The sequence below is a fragment of the Triticum dicoccoides genome, chromosome 6A (genome assembly GCF_002162155.2).
Source record: "Triticum dicoccoides isolate Atlit2015 ecotype Zavitan chromosome 6A, WEW_v2.0, whole genome shotgun sequence".
Taxonomy (NCBI): domain Eukaryota; kingdom Viridiplantae; phylum Streptophyta; class Magnoliopsida; order Poales; family Poaceae; genus Triticum; species Triticum dicoccoides.
In genome coordinates this window covers 151,951,702-151,974,767 of record NC_041390.1, presented here as the reverse complement: position 1 = coordinate 151,974,767, position 23,066 = coordinate 151,951,702, and the positions used below count along the sequence as shown (strand labels likewise).

At 44.9% G+C, this 23,066-nt stretch overlaps 1 long non-coding RNA gene across 13 annotated transcripts; it reads right to left on the bottom strand.

The window, feature by feature from the left end:
• Positions 1-6,383: 6,383 nt before the first annotated feature.
• LOC119316358 lies at positions 6,384-11,215 on the bottom strand. 13 transcript variants are annotated; one of them, XR_005152894.1, is made up of 8 exons: positions 11,002-11,215; positions 10,174-10,465; positions 9,346-9,435; positions 9,040-9,144; positions 8,144-8,826; positions 7,805-7,951; positions 7,010-7,137; positions 6,384-6,785 (listed from the first exon to the last, which is right to left on the bottom strand). It is a non-coding gene; the product is annotated as an uncharacterized LOC119316358 (long non-coding RNA). The 13 variants fall into 13 exon arrangements; XR_005152896.1 differs by having other exon boundaries at positions 7,805-7,918; XR_005152892.1 differs by having other exon boundaries at positions 7,805-7,905.
• Positions 11,216-23,066: the final 11,851 nt, after the last annotated feature.

The following is a 23,066-nucleotide window of genomic DNA, read 5'->3' as shown; positions in this document are numbered from 1 at the left end:
GCACTCTCACCCTTCCACCTTTGCTAGTCTCTCTAATACCGCGCAACTTTCGCCGGTATCATACACCTACCATATACCTTCCTGAAAACAGCCACCATACCTACCTATTATGGCATTTCCATAGCCATTCCGAGATAATTGCCATGCAACTTTCCACCGTTCCGTTATTATGACACGCTTCATCATTATCATATTGCTATGCATGATCATGTAGTTGACATCGTATTTGTGGCAAAGCCACCGTTCATAATTCTTTCATACATGTCACTCATGCATCATTGCACATCCCGGTACACCGCCGGAGGCATTCACATAGAGTCATATTTTGTTCTAAGTATCAAGTTGTAATTGTTGAGTTGTAAGAAAAATAAAAGTGTGATGATCATCATTATTAGAGCATTGTCCCAGTGAGGAAAGAATGATGGAGACTATGATTCCCCCACAAGTCGGGATGAGACTCCAGACGAAAAAAAGAGGCCAAAGAAGCCCAAAAAAAAGAAAGGCCATAAAAAAAGAGAGAAGGCCCAAATAAAAAAATAAAAAATAAAAAAATGAGAGAAAAAGAGAGAAGGGACAATGTTACTATCCTTTTACCACACTTGTGCTTCAAAGTAGCACCATGATCTTCATAGTAGAGAGTCTCTCATGTTATCACTTTCATATACTAGTGGGAATTTTACATTATAGAACTTGGCTTGTATATTCCAATGATGGGCTTCCTCAAATTGCCCTAGGTCTTCATGAGCAAGCAAGATGGATGCACACCCACTTAGTTTTTTTTTGAGCTTTCATATACTTATAGCTCTAGTGCATCCGTTGCATGGCAATCCCTACTCACTCACATTGATATTTATGATGGGCATCTCCATAGCCCGTTGACACGCCTAGTTGATGTGAGACTATATTCTCCTTTTGTCTTCTCCACAACCACCATTCTATTCCACCCATAGTGCTATATCCATGGCTCGCGCTCATGTATTGCGTGAAGATTGAAAAAGTTTTGAAAAAGTTAGAGTATGAAACAATTGCTTGGCTTGTCATCGGGATTGTGCATGATTTAAATACTTTGTGTGGGGAAGATGAAGCATAGCCAGACTATATGATTTTGTAGGGATAACTTTCTTTGGCCATGTTATTTTGAGAAAACATAATTGCTTTGTTAGTATGCTTGAAGTATTATTATTTCTTATGTCAATATAAACCTTTGTCATGAATCTTTCTAATCTGAATATTCATACCACAATTAAGAAGATTTGCATTAAAATTATGCCAAGTAGCACTCCACATCAAAAATTCTCTTTTTATCATTTACCTACTCGAGGACGAGCAGGAATTAAGCTTGGGGATGCCTGATACGTCTCCAACGTATCTATAATTTTTTATTGCTCCATGCTATATTATCTACTGTTTTGGATTATATTGGGCTTTATTTTCCACTTTTATATTATTTTTGGGACTAACCTATTAACCGGAGGCCCAGCCCAGAATTGTTGTTTTTTTTGCCTATTTCAGTGTTTCAAAGAAACGGAATATCAAACGGGGTCCAAACGGAATAAAATCTTCGGGGACGTGGTTTTCTCACCGAACGTGATCCAGGAGACTTGGACCCTGCTCCAAGGAACAAAAGAGGCGGTCACGAGGGTGGGGGGCACGCCCCCTGCCTCGTGGGTGTTGAAAATATGCCCTAGAGGCAATAATAAAATGGTTATTATTATATTTCATTGTTCATGATAATTGTCTATTGTTCATGCTATAATTGTGTTATTCGGAAATCGTAATACATGTGTGAATACATAGACCACAACACGTCCCTAGTGAGCCTCTAGTTGACTAGCTCGTTGATCAAAAGATAGCCATGGTTTCCTGACAATGGACATTGGATGTCATTGATAACGGGATCACATCACTAGGAGAATGATGTGATGGACAAGACCCAATCCTAAGCATAGCTCAAAGATCATGTAGTTCGTTTGCTATAGCTTTTCCGAATGTCAAGTATCATTTCCTTAGACCATGAGATTGTGCAACTCCCGGATACCGTAGGAGTGCTTTGGGTGTGCCAAACGTCACAACGTAACTGGGTGACTATAAAGATGCACTACGGGTATCTCTGAAAGTGTCTGTTGGGTTGGCACGAATCGAGACTGGGATTTGTCACTCCGTATGATGGAGAGGTATCTCTTGGGCCCACTCGGTAATGCATCATCATAATGAGCTCAATGTGACCAAGTGGTTGATCACGGGATCATGCATTACGGTACGAGTAAAGTGACTTGCCGGTAACGAGATTGAACGAGGTATTGGGATACCAACGATCGAGTTTCGGGCAAGTAACGTACCGATTGACAAAGGGAATTATATACGGGATTAATCGAATCCTTGACATCATGGTTCATCCGATGAGATCATCGTGGAACATGTGGGAGCCAACATGGGTATCCAGATCCCGCTGTTGGTTATTGACCGGAGAGTCGTCTCGGTCATGTCTGCATGTCTCCCGAACCCGTAGGGTCTACACACTTAAGGTTCGGTGACAATAGGGTTGTTGAGATATTGGTATACGGTAACCCGAAAGTTGTTCGGAGTCCCGGATGAGATCCCGGACGTCACGAGGAGTTCCGGAATGGTCCGGAGGTGAAGAATTATATATAGGAAGTCAAGTTTCGGTCATTGGGAAGGTTTTGGGGGTTATCGGTATTGTACCGGGACCACCGGAAGGGTCCCGGGGGTCCACCGGGTGGGGCCACCTATCCCGGAGGGCCCCATGGGCTGAAGTGGGAGGGGAACCAGCCCCAGGTGGGCTAGTGCGCCCCCCCCCCATGGGCATCCCCAAGCATGAGTCGTATAGAAGATACGATCAACATGAAGATGTTCACCGATGTTGACTAGTCTGTCTCACGTGATGATCGGACATGACCTAGTTGACTCGGATCATGTTTCACTTAGATGACTGGAGGGATGTCTATCTGAGTGGGAGTTCATTGAATAATTTGATTAGATGAACTTAATTATCATGAACTTAGTCTAAAATCTTTACAATATATCTTGTAGATCAAATGGCCCATGTTGTCTTCAACTTCAACGCGTTCCTAGAGAAAACCAAGCTGAAAGATGATGGCGGCAACTATACGGACTGGGTCCAGAACCTGAGGATCATCCTCATAGCTGCCAAGAAAGATTATGTCCTAGAAGCACCGCTAGGTGACACACCCATCCCAGAGAACCAAGACGTTATGAACGCTTGGCAGTCACGTGCTGATGATTACTCCCTCGTTCAGTGCGGCATGCTTTACAGCTTAGAACCGGGGCTCCAAAAGTGTTTTGAGCGACACGGAGCATATGAGATGTTCGTAGAGCTGAAAATGGTTTTCCAAGCTCATGCCCGGGTCGAGAGATATGAAGTCTCTGACAAGTTCTTCAGTTGTAAGATGGAGGAAAATAGTTCTGTCAGTGAGCAAATACTCAAAATGTCTGGGTTGCATAACCGCTTGACTCAGCTGTGAGTTAATCTCCCGGATGACGCGATCATTGACAGAATCCTTCAATCGCTTCCACCGAGCTACAAGAGCTTTGTGATGAACTTCAATATGCAGGGGATGGAAAAGACCATTCCTGAGGTATATTCAATGCTGAAATCAGCGGAGGTGGAAATCAAAAAGGAACATCAAGTGTTGATGGTGAATAAAACCACTAAGCTCAAGAAAGGCAAGGGTAAAAAGAACTTCAAGAAAGACGGCAAGGGAGTTGCCGCACCCGGTAAGCAAGCTGCCGGGAAAAAGCCAAAGAATGGATCCAAGCCCGAGACTGAGTGTTTTTATTGCAAGGGAAGTGGTCACTGGAAGCGGAACTGCCCCAAATACTTAGCAGACAAGAAGGCCGACAACACTAAAGGTATATGTGATATACATGTAATTGATGTGTACCTTACCAGTACTCGTAGTAGCTCCTGGGTATTTGATACCGGTGCGGTTGCTCACATTTGTAACTCAAAGCAGGAGCTGCGGAATAAGCGGAGACTGGCAAAGGATGAGGTGACGATGCGTGTCGGGAATGGTTCCAAGGTCGATGTGATCGCCGTCGACACGCTGCCTCTACATTTACTTACGGGATTAGTTTTAAACCTCAATAATTGTTATTTAGTATCAGCTTTGAGCATGAACATTGTATCAGGATCTCGTTTATTTCGAGATGGCTACTCATTTAAATCCGAAAATAATGGTTGTTCTATTTATATGAGAGATATGTTTTATGGTCATGCCCCGCTGGTGAATGGTTTATTCTTAATGAATCTCGAGCGTAATGTTACACATATTCATAGTGTGAATACCAATAGATGTAAGGTTGATAATGATAGTCCAACATACTTGTGGCACTGCCGCCTTGGTCACATAGGTGTCAAACGCATGAAGAAGCTCCATGCGGATGGAATTTTGGAGTCTCTTGATTACAAATCATTTGACACGTGCGAACCATGCCTCATGGGTAAAATGACCAAGACTCCGTTCTCAGAAACAATGAAGCGAGCAACCAACTTATTGAAAATCATACATACTGATGTGTGCGGTCCAATGAGTGTTGAGGCTCACGGTGGCTATCGTTATGTTCTCACCCTCATTGATGACTTGAGTAGATATGGGTATGTCTACTTAATGAAACACAAGTCTGAGACCTTTGAAAAGTTCAAAGAATTTCAGAGCGAGGTTGAGAATCAACGTGACAGAAAAATCAAATTCTTGCGATCAGATCATGGGGGAGAATACTTGAGTCACGAATTTGGCACGCACTTAAGGAAATGTGGAATAGTTTCACAATTCACGCCGCCTGGAACACCTCAGCGTAATGGTGTGTCCGAACGTCGTAATCGCACTCTATTGAATATGGTGCGATCTATGATGTCTCTTACCGATTTACCGCTGTCATTTTGGGGCTATGCTTTAAAGACTGCCGCATTCACTTTAAATAGGGCTCCGTCGAAATCCGTTGAGACGACACCATATGAATTATGGTTTGGGAAGAAACCTAAGCTGTCGTTTCTAAAAGTTTGGGGATGTGATGCTTATGTCAAGAAACTTCAACCTGAAAAGCTCGAACCCAAATCGGAAAAATGCGTCTTCATAGGATACCCTAAAGAAACTATTGGGTGTACCTTCTACCTCAGATCCGAAGGCAAGATCTTTGTTGCCAAGAATGGATCCTTTCTAGAGAAAGAGTTTCTCTCAAAAGAAGTAAGTGGGAGGAAAGTAGAACTTGATGAAGTATTGCCTCTTGAACCGGAGAGTGGCGCAGCTCAAGAAAATGTTCCTGAGGTGTCTGCACCGACTAGAGAGGGAGTTGATGATGATGATCATGAAACTTCAGATCAAGTTGCTACTGAACTTCGTAGGTCCACAAGGACACGTTCCGCACCAGAGTGGTACGACAACCCTGTCTTGGAAATCATGTTGTTAGACAACGGTGAACCTTCGAACTATGAAGAAACGATGGCGGACCCAGATTCCGACAAATGGCTGGAAGCCATGAAATTCGAGATAGGATCCATGTATGAAAATGAAGTATGGACTTTGACTGACTTGCCCGATGATCGGCGAGTCATAGAAAATAAATGGATCTTTAAGAAGAAGACAGACGCGGATGGTAATGTAACCATCTATAAAGCTCGGCTTGTCGCTAAGGGTTATCGACAAGTTCAAGGGGTTGACTATGATGAGACTTTCTCACCCGTGGCGAAGCTGAAGTCCGTCCGAATCATGTTAGCAATTTCCGCATTCTATGATTATGAGATATGGCAAATGGACGTCAAAACAACATTCCTTAATGATTTTCTTAAGGAAGAATTGTATATGATGCAGCTGGAAGGTTTTGTCGATCCTAAGAATGCTGACAAGGTGTGCAAGCTCCAACGCTCGATCTATGGGCTGGTGCAAGCATCTCGGAGTTGGAACATTCGTTTTGATGGGATGATCAAAGCGTTTGGGTTTACGCAGACTTATGAAGAAGTCTGCATTTACAAGAAAGTGAGTGGGAGCTCTGTAGCATTTCTCATATTGTATGTGGATGACATACTATTGATGGGAAATGATATAGAATTCTTGAAAAGCATAAAGGCCTACTTGAACAAGTGTTTTTCAATGAAGGATCTTAGAGAAGCTGCTTACATATTAGGCATCAAGATCTATAGAGATAGATCAAGACGCCTCATTGGTCTTTCATAGAGTACGTACTTTGACAAGATACTAGTGGCAGGGGCGCGCCCATGGCGCGCCTCCTCTGCGGTCTTGTGCGCACCAATCTAGCTAATGCATTTGTGAACGTGTGTATGCAGTCCAGAAAAAAAGCCAGTTGTTTAAAAAGAGTATACTTAGCGAAAGTGCAGAAGCAAAGTGTTCAGTCGTCAAAACATATAGCATGCTAATATATCTATATTAACTGAGAGGTGACATCTTACAAGGTTGATGCCAGAGCACAACATCGATTGAAATCATAGTCTAATATGCTCCAAAAGGCGGGCGACCTCCAAAACAGATACATACCTTGTTGAGCATCACACATCTTGGGTTCACATAGCTAGAAAAAATCCTCTTCTACTGAACATCGCCTAAATCTCTCTCAACTTCTCTCCTCTAATCTCCTTGATTCATCTCCATAGCATCAGTTAGTTCAAAACTTCCTTGCCCACCTCTCTGTTCTTCACACAGCCACCCTGACCATAGTTGCTCGACCTGTCACCCACCTCCCTTCACCTGTAGTTCTGTACCCAAGGCTCCTCTGCATCTCGCCGCCCTAGCCTAAGAGCATTTAAAAATGTTGTTTGGGTTAAAAAATTGTAATGATATGGTGAAAATGATCCAATGATTGTAAGTAGTGCCTTATATCATCATTGTTATAAGATAAGCATTCCAGTACTATATACCATTCTTATTAAATATTGCAAGAGGATCATTATAACTCAAACTCAGGTTCCGGTTTGATGTAATAATCAGATTTCAGAAAAGCGAGTAGGAAGACGTACATCAATTGGTAACTCGGCCAAGCCGATATGGTACTTTGGGATATTGCAGCAATGACAGATGGCGTGTAGATAAGCATTGTGTAATGAACCAACATGGGCTCAACATAAAAGAAGGACATGTTCTCCACCTGCATTGCATTAAACAGAACGAAATAAGATTTCATCGAGTGATGGTAGTCCAGATATCCGACAATAGGACATCTTAGTAGCTAGCCAGCTCATATTTATTACAAATATCTTAAAAAATTAATACTCCCTTATGTGAATTTAATTCAAAGATATTTGTACAGCGTGTATTCAAATCGAGAAAGATAAATATGAATATGAGGCATGCCCACTTGATGAATATCTCGATCATCAGAAGTATTCCCACCTAAATGTCAATGCACTGGTCCACTATATGAATGCCAATGCACTGGTCCACTCCCGACACGAGCATATGTAGGAATATGAATATAATTGTTTTCTCGTATGATATTGATGTGTATTAAATGACAAACATCATATTAGCTTAACTTTTCTAGTCAACATATAGTTCCGCAATTAGCAAATGGTAAAAATTATTAGGAGTCCAGACCAGCAAAATCCAATTGATCTCTTCAGCAACTACTCTATTCTGCCAAACCAATATTTTGACAGATCATGTGATTACTCCACAATCTAAAATAAAGAGACACCGGAAGGTGATAACTACAAAGTAGATGAACCAAGAGTCACCACTTGCTCATGAAGAAAAATATTCAAGGGTATAAACTTGAACTACTAATGCAGGCTGCAAAATAGACGGGAAATCACATTTTCCTTGGTAGCGGCAAGTCGGCATCAGTTCAGATACAAAAAGACCCGATCCATCCATTGAAACATCTACTTCTTCAGTATGTGGTGTACTTATAAATCTGTAGACCATAGCTGCTTCAACTTCAGAACATCAACTACCAACAGCTAAAAAAATTCAGTAGAAAAAGTTCATCTATAGGATGTGAAAATTTCAGAGAAAACATCAAGAGGATGTAAATCATTAGGATGCAACTACTCTCAGAAATTGAAGTGACACTTCCAATTATAATCATTCCAAAATTTCAAATAAATCAACATGAAGACTCCGGACTATAACTTAACATAAGCTGTACTCACTTTCTGGTATATTTCATAATCAGCCAGACTACATATCTTAAAGTTGCCTTGGATCGACCAAAAGCCTTTTGGCATTCTGGATGTATGATGTTAGTCCACCAGTACTACTTGAATTAAGTAGGCAAACCTGCACAATGAAAACTTTCGCAGGAAAAGAACAATCTTATATTTACTTTCTTACTCACTTCTGCATATGAAATCCCGTAGACTTCGAACAGAATGCTACTAACAGACATGCTCGTGTGTGCCTTTGATATAAAAACTTGTGACAATAAAGAGCTATATATTTTTGGTAGTTCGTTAGTAAATATCCCTTGCAAATATGAGATTAATCCTCCATCCAACATAAGTAGTGAAATATTTCAAGGATACAGCCGAAGACACACCTGGTCACCCGAGAGTGCTACTATGTCCTCATCGGTCAAAAGCCCATTTGGTAGAAGACATCCCTAATAAGGTGTGAAGTACCTGGTCACATGATAACAAATTATTATTTACTTGTCACAACTGAACAATCATTAGCTGAAAAGAGTAAAAAAAGCGTGTATACTGAAAAAACATATATCTCAGTTCCAGTTTAAGCTAAACGTTCTTCTCTAGGCTCCTTTTCTCCATCAGGTGATAGGGTGTACTGCTGCAATCTATCTCATCCCCAGAATTCTCAAATCTGCTAGGAACAAGTTCTAAACAAAACATTCAGAGAAAAAGATAGTTAGACAGGGACATGGCATCGTCCTTTCTAGTTTCTATAGACTCCAGTTTCAACAAACAAGCTGAGTAGCTTATAAAATTGCTATCTTTACATAGAATAATCACTGTCATACCAATAGGACAAACTATTAATTGAAAGCAATAAGCGTCAGTACATCCTATCAGGAGGTGTACAGCCTACTTACTCGTCTGCTACTTCAGTACATACACCTTCTTCTGCAACAGTAGCTACATATTCTGACTCTTGTTTCTCAGATGGAGCAGCTTTGGTTGTTCTTGCCATGCATTGCCTACAAGCCGTTAAAATCAATTAGCCCAATGCAAACGAGCAGTAATATATGAATAAATGTGGGAGAACCCCTGTGTTCTTCCACATAAAAATTAAAGGAGAAACTTAATCGATCTATTCAACCAGAGAGAAATGCATGGAAAACTACATCTATTCATGAAACAAAAAGGCACCGTTACAGTAATGTTGTTGTTGTACATACTACTACACAATAGTGAACAAAATCGATAGAGCAATTCATCCGATCCCAATCTCAGCCCTAACACCCCTCCATCTATTAGTTCCAGGAAACCTGGAAAGTAAAAGAAAAAAATATCAGAGACATTTGACTCAACATGGAAAAGAAGGACTTGTATGAAAAAACAACAAAATTGAGTAAATACAAGTGCTATTACGGTCCATCTATCTCACTCCAAAAATGAGAAATAAAAGAGAACTTAGTTAATTAGTCCATCAAATTACAACTTTTTTTTAGTACTTTGGAGAACCGGATCTACCAGCAGCTAGTTAATTAGTATGTTGCTGATTGTTCCTTCCTAAGAAAGAACTGAAACTGTATGTACATTATGTTTTTCTAGCATGGGGTCTTCTACCTTTTAGTATGATCTTATGATCTGTTTAGGGAGAGTGGTGTTGATCGTCTTCTTGTCAAACATGCATGGTCATCGAATTTGCTGTTCTGTTGGATCAAGTTAACTGTGTGCTAATCTCTCAGCAAACCAAACCATGCATTTAATAAACTCACGTTCTTATTCTGAAATTATATTCAAGCTCATTATTCAGACAGATTGATGCTAGATTGCTGATAACAACATGCATGTACACGCATGTCAACTGCTAGCTTATAATAGTTAATCCAGAGGACATGCATGCATACATGCACAGATTTGTATGAGCGAGCATAAGTTCAAAACTTACAGTTTTGTAGTGAATCTATGAAAAATTATGTGACTATGAACACCTAATTTTTAGTAGAAGCTAGCGCCGCGTTGCTGATTAATTATGGGGAAAATAGAAGAACAAGAACCACACATCGTAGTGGTGGAAGTTCCTTGTCCGGCAGCTGGGTGATGAAAATGGTTGGCCTTCACCAGGCACCTAATGCCGAAGCTGCCATTGCCCAACAAGAGGGGAAACCGGGTCGCCTTGCTCGACGCCGGAATCGTAGCCAGGCCCATGTGAGACTTGGCTTGCGCGGGCACTGGCTCAGCCGACAGCGGCTCCGAAGGGCTTGTCTGCATTGGCTGCGGCGGCGAGGGATGCATAAGCTCTTCCATCGCTTGGCGCAGCTCGGAAGCTATACGGCCCAACTTTGTAGATCACTGTATTTTAAATGGCACTAACAACTTCAGTTAAGTTCATCTCGTTTTAAAGTGCACAGCACAACAGAATTTATTTCAAATCCATCTTCATACTGCCACATATAACAATCTTGCTCAAAATCTCTAAGAAGAAAAAGAAGAACCAACCGAACAATCTTGCTTGGAATCTCATACAAGAAAAAGCACAATAAACTGAAGCGGCAACAAAAACCGCTGCAAATCGTACCTAAAGACAGAGACAACCCACTGAGCAGATGAAACATCGAACCAAATCTGACGATGAACCGATCATCGCGATTTCTAAAATAAGAAAAAAAAATTGAACGTACCACAGCGAGGAGACATAAGATCAAACACCTCATGAGCGTGAACAAAATGACACGGGCATGAATTGAAAATCAACACAGAAACATCCATGGATATGCATGAGCAGACCAAGAAGCGCACCTTGACGATGATGACAAGCGGAGAATAGAAAGCAGAGGAGGGGCCGGTCCCGCGCATGAAGAAATACAGAGAGATGATTGGAAACTCACCTCGGCCTGATGTCCTCTCCACGTCTCCCTCTGCTGCGGTTTGCGGCGGTTCACGCTCGCCAGGTTGAGCGCCAACAAGGAGGGAAGGACGGAGCACAAGCCGCGGGTGGAGGAGATGGAGCTCGGGGCGGGAGATGAAGGGCACGAGCATGGGGGAGGGCGGCGGCGGTAACCCTAACTGGAGGAGGCACTGGGTGCGAACGGAGAACGAATGCTCGAGGAGATCGCGTTTTGTTTCTTTTCTTCCTTTGATATACTGTGCACCCCTCACGCCATTGGCTGCATCACACAGTACGCCTCCGCCCACGTGGCACGCTCAAGCAGCCCCCTTGATGCACATCTTATTATTTTGGATTGAAGAAGTTCAATATGAATCAGTCAAAGAAGGGGTTCTTGCCTGTGTTGCAAGGTACGAGATTGAGCACGACTCAATGCCCGACCACGGCAGAAGATAGAGAAAAGATGAGTGTCGTCCCCTATGCCTCGGCCATAGGGTCTATCATGTATGCTATGTTGTGTACCAGACCTGATGTAAATCTTGCCGTAAGTTTGGTAGGAAGGTACCAAAGTAATTCCGGCATGAAACACTGGACAGCGGTCAAGAATATTCTGAAGTACCTGAAGAGGACTAAGGATATGTTTCTCGTTTATGGAGGTGACGAAGAGCTCGTCGTAAAGGGTTACATCGATGCTAGCTTCGACACAGATCTGGATGACTCTAAGTCACAAACCGGATACGTGTATGTTTTAAATGGTGGGGAAGTAAGCTGGTGCAGTTGCAAGCAAGGCATTGTGGCGGGATCTACATGTGAAGCGGAGTACATGGCAGCCTCGGAGGCAGCACAAGAAGCAATCTGGATGAAGGAGTTCATCACCGACCTATGAGTCATACCCAATGCGTCGGGGCCAATCACTCTCTTCTGTGACAACACTGGAGCTATTGCCCTTGCCAAGGAGCTCAGGTTTCACAGGAAGACCAGGCATATCAAGCGTCACTTCAACTCCATTCGTGAAAGTGTTCAAAATGGAGACATAGATATTTGTAAAGTACATACGGACCTGAATGTGGCAGATCCGTTGACTAAACCTCTCCCTAGAGCAAAACATGATCAACACCAGAACTCTATGGGTGTTTGATTCATCACAATGTAACTAGATTATTAACTCTAGTGTAAGTGGGAGACTGTTGGAAATATGCCCTAGAGGCAATAATAAAATGGTTATTATTATATTTCATTGTTCATGATAATTGTCTATTGTTCATGCTATAATTGTGTTATCCGAAAATCGTAATACATGTGTGAATACATAGACCACAACACGTCCCTAGTGAGCCTCTACTTGACTAGCTCGTTGATCAAAAGATAGTCATGGTTTCCTGACTATGGACATTGGATGTCATTGATAACGAGATCACATCATTAGGAGAATGATGTGATGGACAAGACCCAATCCTAAGCATAGCTCAAAGATCGTGTAGTTCGTTTGCTATAGCTTTTCCAAATGTCAAGTATCATTTCCTTAGACCATGAGATTGTGCAACTCCCGGATACCGTAGGAGTGCTTTGGGTGTGCCAAACGTCACAACGTAACTGGGTGACTATAAAGGTGCACTACGGGTATCTCCGAAAGTGTCTGTTGGGTTGGCACGAATTGAGACTGGGATTTGTCACTCCGTATGACGGAGAGGTATCTCTTGGGCCCACTCGGTAATGCATCATCATAATGAGCTCAATGTGACCAAGTGGTTGATCACGGGATCATGCATTACGGTACAAGTAAAGTGACTTGCCGGTAACGAGATTTAACGAGGTATTGGGATACCGATGATCGAGTCTCGGGCAAGTAACATACCGATTGACAAAGGGAATTGTATACGGGATTGATCGAATCCTCGACATCGTGGTTCATCCGATGAGATCATCGTGGAACATGTGGGAGCCAACATGGGTATCCAGATCCCACTGTTGGTTATTGACCGGAGAGTCGTCTCGGTCATGTCTGCATGTCTCCCGAACCCGTAGGGTCTACACACTTAAGGTTTGGTGACGCTAGGGTTGTTGAGATATTGGTATACGGTAACCCGAAAGTTGTTCGAAGTTCCGGATGAGACCCCGAACGTCACGAGGAGTTCCGGAATGGTCCGGAGGTGAAGAATTATATATAGGAAGTCAAGTTTCGGCCATTGGGCAGGTTTCGGGGGTTATCGGTATTGTACCGGGACCACCAGAAGGGTCCCGGGAGTCCACCGGGTGGGGCCACCTATCCCGAAGGGCCCCATGGGCTGAAGTGGGAGGGGAACCAGCCCCAGGTGGGCTGGTGCGCCCCCCCCATGGGCATCCCCTGCGCCTAGGATTGGAAACCCTAGGGGTGGGGGCGCCCCACTTGGCTTGGAGGGCACTCCACCCCCCTTGGCTGCCGCCCCCCTTGGAGATCTCATCTACTAGGGCCGGCGCCCCCCCTGGGTCCTATATATAGTGGGGGGGAGGGAGGGCAGCCGCACCCTAACCCCTGGCGCCTCCCTCTCCCTCCCGTGACACCTCTCCCTCTTGAAGTGCTCGGCGAAGCCCTACCGAGATCGCCGTAGTTTCCACCACCACGCCGTCGTGCTGCTGGATCTCCATCAACTTCTCCTTCCCCCTTACCGGATCAAGTTGGAGGAGACGTCTTCTCAACCGTACGTGTGTTGAACGCGGAGGTGCCGTCCGTTCGGTGCTAGGTCATCAGTGATTTGGATCATGACGAGTACGACTCCATCAACCCTGTTCTCTTGAACGCTTCCGCTCGCGATCTACAAGGGTATGTAGATGCACTCCTCTCTCCCTCGTTGCTAGATGACTCCATAGATTGATCTTGGTGATGCGTAGAAAATTTTAAAATTCTGCTACGTTCCCCAACAGTGGGCCCCTCGTTGATCCTCCGGCGTACTTCTTCCTCCTATATATACACACGTACCCCCAAACGATCAGAACAGGAGCCAAAAACCTAATTCCACCGCCGCAACTTTTTGTATCCATGAGATCCCATCTTGGGGCCTATTCCGGAGCTCCGCCGGAAGAGGGCCGTCATCACGGAGGGCTTCTACATCACCATAGCCCCTCCGATGAAGTGTGAGTAGTTTACCTCAGACCTTCGGGTCCATAGTTAGTAGCTAGATGGCTTCTTCTCTCTCTTTCAATCTCAATACAAAGTTCTCCCCCTCTCTCGTGGAGATCTATTCGATGTAATCTTCTTTTTGCGGTGTGTTTGTTGAGACCGATGAATTGTGGGTTTATGATCAAGTCTATCTATGAATAATGTTTGAATCTTCTTTGAATTCTTTTATGCATGATTGGTTATGTTTGCAAGACTCTTCGAATTATCCTTTTGGTTTGGCCAACTAGATAGGTAGTTCTTGCCATGGGAGAAGTGCTTAGATTTGGGTTCGATCTTGCGGTGTCCTTTCCCAGTGACAGAAGGGGCAGCAAGGCACGTATTGCATCGTTGCCATCGAGGATAACAAGATGGGGTTTGTTTCATATTGCATGAATTTATCTCTCTACATCATGTCATCTTGCTTAAGGCGTTACTCTATTTTTAACTTAATACTCTAGATGCATGCTGGATAGCGGTCGATGAGTGGAGTAATAGTAGTAGATGCAGAATCGTTTCGGTCTACTTGTCATGGACGTGATGCCTATATACATGATCATGCCTAGATATTCTCATAATTATGCTCAATTATATCAATTGCTCAATAGTAATTTGTTCACCCACCGTAGAATACTTATGCTCTTGAGAAAAGCCACTAGTGAAACCTATGGCCCCCGGGTCTATTCTCATCATATCAATCTCCATCACTTTTATATTGTTTTGCTATTTACTTTGCTTTTACTTTTTACTTTGCATCTTTATACCAAAAATACCAAAAATATTCTATCTATCAGATCTCACTCTCGTAAGTGACCATGAAGGGCTTGACAACCCCTAACCGCGTTGGTTGCGAGTAGCTATCGTTTTGTGCAGGTACGAGGGAATTGAGCATGGCCTCCTACTGGATTGATCCCTTGGTTCTCAAAAACTGAGGAAAATACTTACACTACTCTGCTGCATCATCCCTTCCTCTTCGGGGAAAACCAACGCAAGCTCAAGACGTAGCAAGCACCAGGGTGGTGGACGACGGCGAGGCCTAGGAAGGGGATGACGCGGAGCCGGGGAAGACGCGGCAGTGGATGCCCACGCGTAGAGGAGTACGAGGGTTCACTGGTTCGCTGCGGTGTGAGGCTGCCGTCACCGCAGAATAACAGGGGGTGTGGGTGAGTAGAGGGATGGCCTGGCCAGTGGTGGGAGTAGTAGGGGGCGGTGAGGCCTCTGCCGCATCGCAGCCAGCCACGGGAGGCAGGAGCACGAGACAAGACTGGCGCTGGTTTGGGCGGCTGGAGCAAGAAGACCAGAGGTTGAAGAAGCACTACGGCCGTTGGATGGACATCGTACGGTCACTGGAGCTAGAATCGTGCATATTGACTAAGTTGACAAAGCCCTCCGTCCCCGCCAACTTAGTAGGCCCACAAGTCAGCCTGCCACTATACTGAGTCCCAGCTAACAGGGGGAGTATTCATTTTTTTGTGCGTAATAAGAAGGCACTTCCTTGCGTGCGAAGATATAGCTGGTGGGTCCGAGCTGTCAGCGGCGGTAATGTTTTTTTCGCGAAATACAGAGGCCCTTTCGGTGGGTCCCTGAGGTCAGGTGGAGGAATCATTATTTTGCGCGTAATAAGGAGGCATTTCCTTGCGTGCGGTCATGGACCCAGCTGTCGGCCTCTCCATGTACAGTCCACTTCAGATGCATGTCGGTCGTTGACCACGTGGACCAGGCCGCGCCGAGAGCACCATGGCGGTGGACGACGGCGAGGCCTAGGAAGGAAACGACACGGAGGCAGGGAAGACTCGGCGGTTGTTTCCCACGCGGAGGGGAGTAAGACTGTATGAGGGTTTACTGGTTCGTCTGCCGTCGTTGGAGAATAACAGCAGGTGTGGGTGAGTAGAGGGATGGCTAGGCCAGCGATGGGAGTATGGTGGGGCGGTGAGGCCTGCGCGGCAGCAGAGCCGGCCGCGGGGAGCAGGCAGTCCCGCCGACGCTTGTTTGAGCGGCTGGAGCAGGAAGAGCAGAGATTGAAGAAGCACGACGGCTGTTGGATGGACATCGTACGGTCACTGGAGCTAGAATCGTTCATATTGACTAAGTTGACAAAGCCCTCCGTCCCCGTCAACTTAGTAAGCCAACAAGTCAGCCTCCCACCATGGTGGGTCCCAGCTAGCAGGGGGTGTATTCATTTTTCTGTGCGTAATAAAGAGGCACTTCCAGTGGGTCCGAGCTGACAGCGGGGGGAATGTTTTTTTTCACGAAATACGATGGTCCATCCGGTGGGTCTCAGCAGTCAGGGGCAAATGTTTTTTTCGCGAAATACGGTGGCCGGTCCGGTGGGTCCCAGCAGTCAGGGGGAAACATTTTTTCCGTGAAATACTGGTGGCCCGTCCGGTGGGACCCTGCTGTCAGGTGGAGGAATAATTATTTTGCGCGTAATAAGGAGACACTTCCTTGCGGCTGCCATGGACCCAGCTGTCAGCCTCTCCACGTAAAGTACTCTTCCGATGGAAGTCGGTCGTTGACCACATTGACCACGCCGCACCGAGAGCACCACGGCGGTGGACGACGGCGAGGCCTAGGAAGGGGACGACGCAGAGCCGGGGAAGAAGCGGCAGTGGATGCCCACGCGGAGAGGAGTACGAGGGTTCACTGGTTCGGCTGCGGTGTGAGGCTGCCGTCACCGCAGAATAACAGGGGGAGTGGATGAATGGAGGGATGGCCTGGCCAGCGGTGGGAGTAGTATGGGGACGGTGAGGCCTCCGCGGCAGCACGGCCGGCCACGGGAGGCAAGAGCATGCGGCACGACCGGCGCTGCTTTGGGCGGCTGGGGCAAGAAGACCAGAGGTTGAAGAAGCACTACGGCCGTTGGATGGACATCGTTGACCACGCCATACCGAGAGCACCAGGGCGGTAGACGACGGCGAGGCCTATGAAGGGAACGATAGGGAGCCGGGGAAGACACGGAAGTGGCTGCCCACGTGATGGAGAGTACGAGGGTTGACTGGTTCGGCTGCCGTCGCCGGAAAATAACAGGAGGTGTGGGTGAGTAGAGGGATAGACAGGCCAGGGATGCGAGTATGATGGGGCTGTGAGGCCTGCCCGGCAGCACTGCCGGCTATGGGAGGCGGGAGCAGGCGGTTCCGATGGTACTGGTTTGGGAGGCTGGGGAAGGAAGATCAGAGACTGAAGAAGCACGATTGCCGTTAGATTGACATCTAACGGTCTGACACTGGTAGAGTCGATTGTTGACTAAGTTCCTTTTTTGAGAAACCTTGTGTATGCATGAACTTAGTAGGCCCACAAGTCAGCCTCCAAATCTGTGGCAGACAACATAAAGCCCTTTTGCTATTTTTTATAATTTGCAGCCCATTTGCTAATTTTTAAGTAATTTATTACAACCCATTTTCTGCCCAGGACCACGTCAAAAAGTTCAACATTATTTTGCATATTTCGGTGGAGTACGAACTGTTGTAATCCTGAAATGATAATCATTTTTTAAGAACTTATTGATTTGCCAAAAAGATCGTTTTGTTTTTGTAAGCAAATAAGACGTGGGCCAATTGAGTTGGTTTAAGGAAAAACCAGTGGTAAAAAAATCAGCGCTGGGTGGGAAAAAACAACAAAAACAAGGATGTAAATATGAAAAGGGAATTTTATGTGTTTTCAATATAATGATACGTGTATATGAACTAGTAAAACTATAGGTAGAGATTAGAAAACGGATGTAGGACATGCGTTTCAAGAGGATAATAGAACTGGGCTGTGTGTTTGATTTAGTAAAAAAAACTGCCTGCGGATGTTGTAAGACAAAATATAACTAACGCTGGCAGGCCAGAGGCCAGTAGATACCTGCTGGATCTTTGTGCCCCGTTGTCGTCATGGGCTGGGTCTGTTAAAAACAAAACCAACCCTGGGCAGGCTACAGCCCAGTTGAAACTTGCTCGACCTGAAAAAACAATATACGTGCTCAATAAATGAGAGAATTCTGCAAGTACATACGGATAACTGGGATGCAACACGGATATTGTTTTTTACCGTGATAATAAGTGCATGCACTTGTTTTGAAAAAATTGGAGAACTGGGAATTCGAACGGCGGGTGCTTATGCTACCCATCAAATAAAAATCAGGTGCCTGAAAATTCATTTCGAAACAAATGATTCAGCTTTATATCCACGTCGGCCCTCGGCATGATGGTTGGAAGCAAATGCAAGTTCATACCAAAAGATCGTTAACAACAATACCAACTTGCGGACGACAAGGTAGTACAACTACCAATACCAAACTAACTTATAATCTTTTTACTCCTGGCCCTAGTGTTCGTCTGGTAGAAAATCTTGCAGAGGACCAGCTCCCGCTCCTTCTCTTGCTCCAGGTCCCCGAGGTGGTACTGGTGCATCACCCAGTTGGTCATTTGCTGGTCGAAGTTCTTGTTGGTGCGCAACACCAGAGCCTTTTTTGCTGCCCGTCTGCCGGCCGTTGACCATCACCGGCAAGGTATTGCCGGTCTTGTGCCACATCGCGTGCATGCCGCACTCCGACTGTATCTTGCGATGCGTCCACGTGCGCCTTTTGAATGCCCTGGAATTGCGCTGGAAGAAATGCTTTCTTAGGCCACTCAATGTGATACCTGCAGTATTGTAGAATACAGGTTTTAGTGTACCTAGTTGGCACTTTCATAACATCTTTGGCATGTTGCAGTCACTTGTTTCACTTTTTATTAACTGTCAAATTGTAATTGCTTCACCAAGTCTGTGTCTAAAAAGAAAAATAAAGCTATAAACAAAGGAATATGTTTGTGCAAGTAGACCGCCGATCGGTGTCTTACCTGGAAGTTTCTTAGGTTGGGTGTAGCATATGCCGTGCTCGCTGTCGATGGTTGGTATGAACAAATCGATGAGAGACAGAAATCTCGCGCTGTCAGCACTCACTTTGGCCTCAAGGTGCTCGATCAGCTCCTGATCTGTGGGATCAAACTTGACGCCAGCCGGCAGCACCGACCAATCCTTCTTCGACTTGCATCGGTAATTCCAGTTATATGGTAATCAATGTATGATCAATCAACTGTTTTAAGTGAATGATGAAAGATTTCGACAGATAAGTGTTACTCCAAATCTGAAGTCCAGAATACCCAAACACGCCACCGGGATTCTTGTGTCACCTCATGCGCAGTGTGTTGTCACGTCAATTCAATGTGTGGACATGATGAATAATTTGACCGACGTATACTAGTACTGCTACTGTACTACTTACTAGTCGTATTTAGTGTCATAATTTATACATAGGTTTAACTAACAAGTACACACTTGAAGCCTAACTGATATATATATATATATATATATATATATATATATATATATATATATATATATATATATATATATATATATATATATATGGCTTCTGCACAGCATCTCCATCATCATTATCATTACATCCTACGCAGGTGAGTTAGGATGCACTTGATCCCACGAAGGTATCTATCCTTCAAACCAGAGGAGTGCTTCAAACTAACAACAATACATAATATTCAACAAAAGAGGGTCGTGCTACAACAGCAGAATACATGGCTCAGTCTAGATATCAGCACGAATCAAGTTGTGCATATTTGCTGTTGGCATGAACCACATCGCCGCATGTCGGGTTTGTAAAAGCCATCCATCGTATGGAAGCTTGATGCCTTTCACACACTAAAGATTATCTGGCAACAAGTTGTGTCGGCGAATCTCTGGATATGGTGATTCATGAAACCCATGGTATGATGTGTAAACACAACCCCCCTCGTGAATGGAAGTTGCATAGCATAGTAATCATCGCCGGTGATATGATCGATGATTGGTTGGATGATCGGATAATTGAGCCCGAGGAACAAGGAGTGGTTGCCGAGGTTGTAAACCCGCCTCCAGTTGAATACGCCTGGCCCAAAGGAGCTGGGATCTTTCTCGAACAAGAAGCAGCCATAGCCATTAATGTCACGAACGCCCCACGCATTGTACTGCATGTGGTTTGATGTAATGGTTTGGTCAATTTGGTACGTGCAAATGAGCATCAAATGACCGCCGTCATCTGAACGAGCGATAAACCACCACCCATCGGTTGGTATGATTCCAGGTCCTGGAATCATGAAGGCCAGCACATTTGCGTCTGCTGCAACAATTCAAATTGGAGACCAAAAGGACAAAAATAAACAATCATGTTTAGAGTATGTGTGGAATTAAGATTATTACAACAGTGACACATATCATAGATAGAGAATTGCAATGTCGTGGTCATAATCATACCCCAAGTTAAAAAATAAGCCAATGGCTTTCATATTCTAGCAATATGTCATGGTTCAAATATCATGTAACAATGAGAGGAAAACAGCTATGACAGCGCCTACTCATATTCTACCATAGCACTTACTACCACTGTTCTCATATCAACTCTACGCAATAACATGCGTTGTTATAAAAATCTTGTAAACGAGAGTAAGCTATAGCAATCATGATGTTATGCTCATAATACGTATTCTAACAATCATTAGATGCCAATTGTTCTCATATCAACTCTAACAATAACATGTGTGGTCATAAAAATCTAGGAAATGAGAGGAACATATAGCAATGATGTGGTTATAGACATGATATGCATTCTAAATTTGTAACAAATGAACAGGCAGTCGTATTCATAAGGTAAAGATGAGATGAGATAGAACAATTACACGACGATATATTCCACCAGTATAGGCAGCCAATCTGTGCGTCGATCGCGTAAACGATGCCATCATGCACTATAGCATCAGACAGAAATGTTGCCTCAACAGGATTGATTATGAGCCATAACCATGTATGGCGACCGGATTCCAGATAGACTAATCACATGTTGAACAAGGCAATGAGCTTGTAATCCATGTAGTCTTCTGATGGTGTGGGCACTTCGCAGATTACAACTTTCTGCAAACAAAGGTCGAGCCAAAAGCTTGACGCATCTCGTGCGTAGTAGGAAGGAGTGTCCAGCGGGCCGCGAGGCTTGATGGTGGCGGTATCCAATGATGGAAGGGTGATCTCTCGCTGGGTGTAGATATCCACGAGACGCCACGGACTACCGGTGTGGTGGATGAGGACGATCCAGTTGGCCTTCATGCCCGCCCAGTAGTGGCCGCGCATGAAGAATAGGTGGACGTGTAGTGGTAGCATGTCGAGGGCCACCACGGCAACCTCCGTAGGATTGTCAAGTCGGTGTCTGGGCCACCTGCGAGGATCGGGCATCAGCAAGCAGGGTGTCTTGAAATGAGCCAGCCGGTTGCAGACGAGTAGACGGTACAAAGACACCGAGCATGCAGCCAGATGGACGGTGCTGAGTAGGTCCATACGACTATAGATCTGCTCCAAGAGAACATCGGGGAGGGAATTCCAATCGCGGCTCTGTGTGTCAGTCGGTTCTGCCATTGGGGTTTTTGATGCCTGCGATCCAGCGGGGAAGTGGATTCGGGCGGGTGAGCAAAGAAGCTTCTCCTCGTGTGGCCGAGCAGTGAGCGGGGGGATATGGTACGCGCGAGCTACCAAGAAAGATGGCGCGGGCAGGCGAGCAGTGAGCGGGGGTAAATGGTGTGCGGCCGACGATGGGGAAGAGAGGAGGAAGAAGAAGAGAGGAGGAAGAAGAAGAGATGGCACTACTGGGTAAGGTTGATTTAGTAACACCAACATGCTGGTTCAGCTTATTAATTATGTGTCCCATCTGCTGCAGCGTGTATTGTCACTTCACTGCGAAGACTAGTTGAATAGTTCTCTCTGAGTGAGATGGGGAATAATGGATCGCGAGGACTTCCTTTCTGCAGTATCCCTATGCCTCTACGCCCACTTCACTCATTTTGCTCCGTACCTAGTCACTTGTTGAAATCTGTAGAAAGACAAATACTCCGTATTTGGGAACAGAGGGAGGCTTTTACTCCGTACTTGGGAACAAAGGGAGACTTTTTACTAATGTCCCAGCAAGGATTTGCAGACACTGGAAACAATGTTCAACTTGAAGCAGACAAAGCTTCTCTCTCGAGAAGCTCATCAGGAGAAGGCAGCATAAATTCACGTACTTCGGAGGGCTCATGTCAGGGAAGTCCCGCAAACCAAACGTTTGTTTGCCAGCCTATTGCTTCGATGTTATTGGAACCACAAGAACCACAACTGAATCCGGAAGGGTTCACAAAAGAACCTTTCCAAGAACCAGAGCTACCACTTTCCAGGATGCTCATAAAGGATTCTGGTAGTTCCAAGGATTTGAAGAATCTCTTTGGTTCAGCAATTGGCCAACCAATGCTAGCCCCTCCCAGCAATTTTGGGCCAATGCGAAATTCCGGGACTGTGACGATAAAGGCGAGCTTTAAGGAAGACATTGTAAGGTTCCGTTTCCCATGTTCTAGCAGCGTTATGGCATTGAAAGATGAGGTTGCCGAAAGGCTGAGGATGGATGCTGGCATGTTTGATATCAAGTACCTTGATGATGATCACGAGTGGGTGAAGTTGGCGTGCAATGCGGACTTGGAAGAATGTATAGAAATCTCCCGGCATTCTGGTACCCATGTCATCAGGCTCTTGGTTACCGGCGTTGCAGCCCACATTGGTAGTTGTTGTGGAAGCTCCGGTTGATGCCCAGATCATCATTTTTAACCTTTTTCTTTTTCAATGGGTATGTACAAGTTGTTCCAGGAGGTCAGTTTTTACATGTTGTTAAGCTAGTTGTGTTGCTAGATAGCATTAGCAGCTTTATCGTGTTCGACTAAAGCACCACTTTTTTTCTTGTACGAATATGTGTAGCCGTTGCAAGATGCGCGTGTTGTCGATGCTGTATATATTTAGCACGTGGTGCTGGAAGTCCTGGGGGTACAGTTAAAAACCGAAGCCGTTGTAATATGACACTTTTGTTGTCCAAAAATTGAATAGTTTTGGAAGTTAGTTCCTTCTAT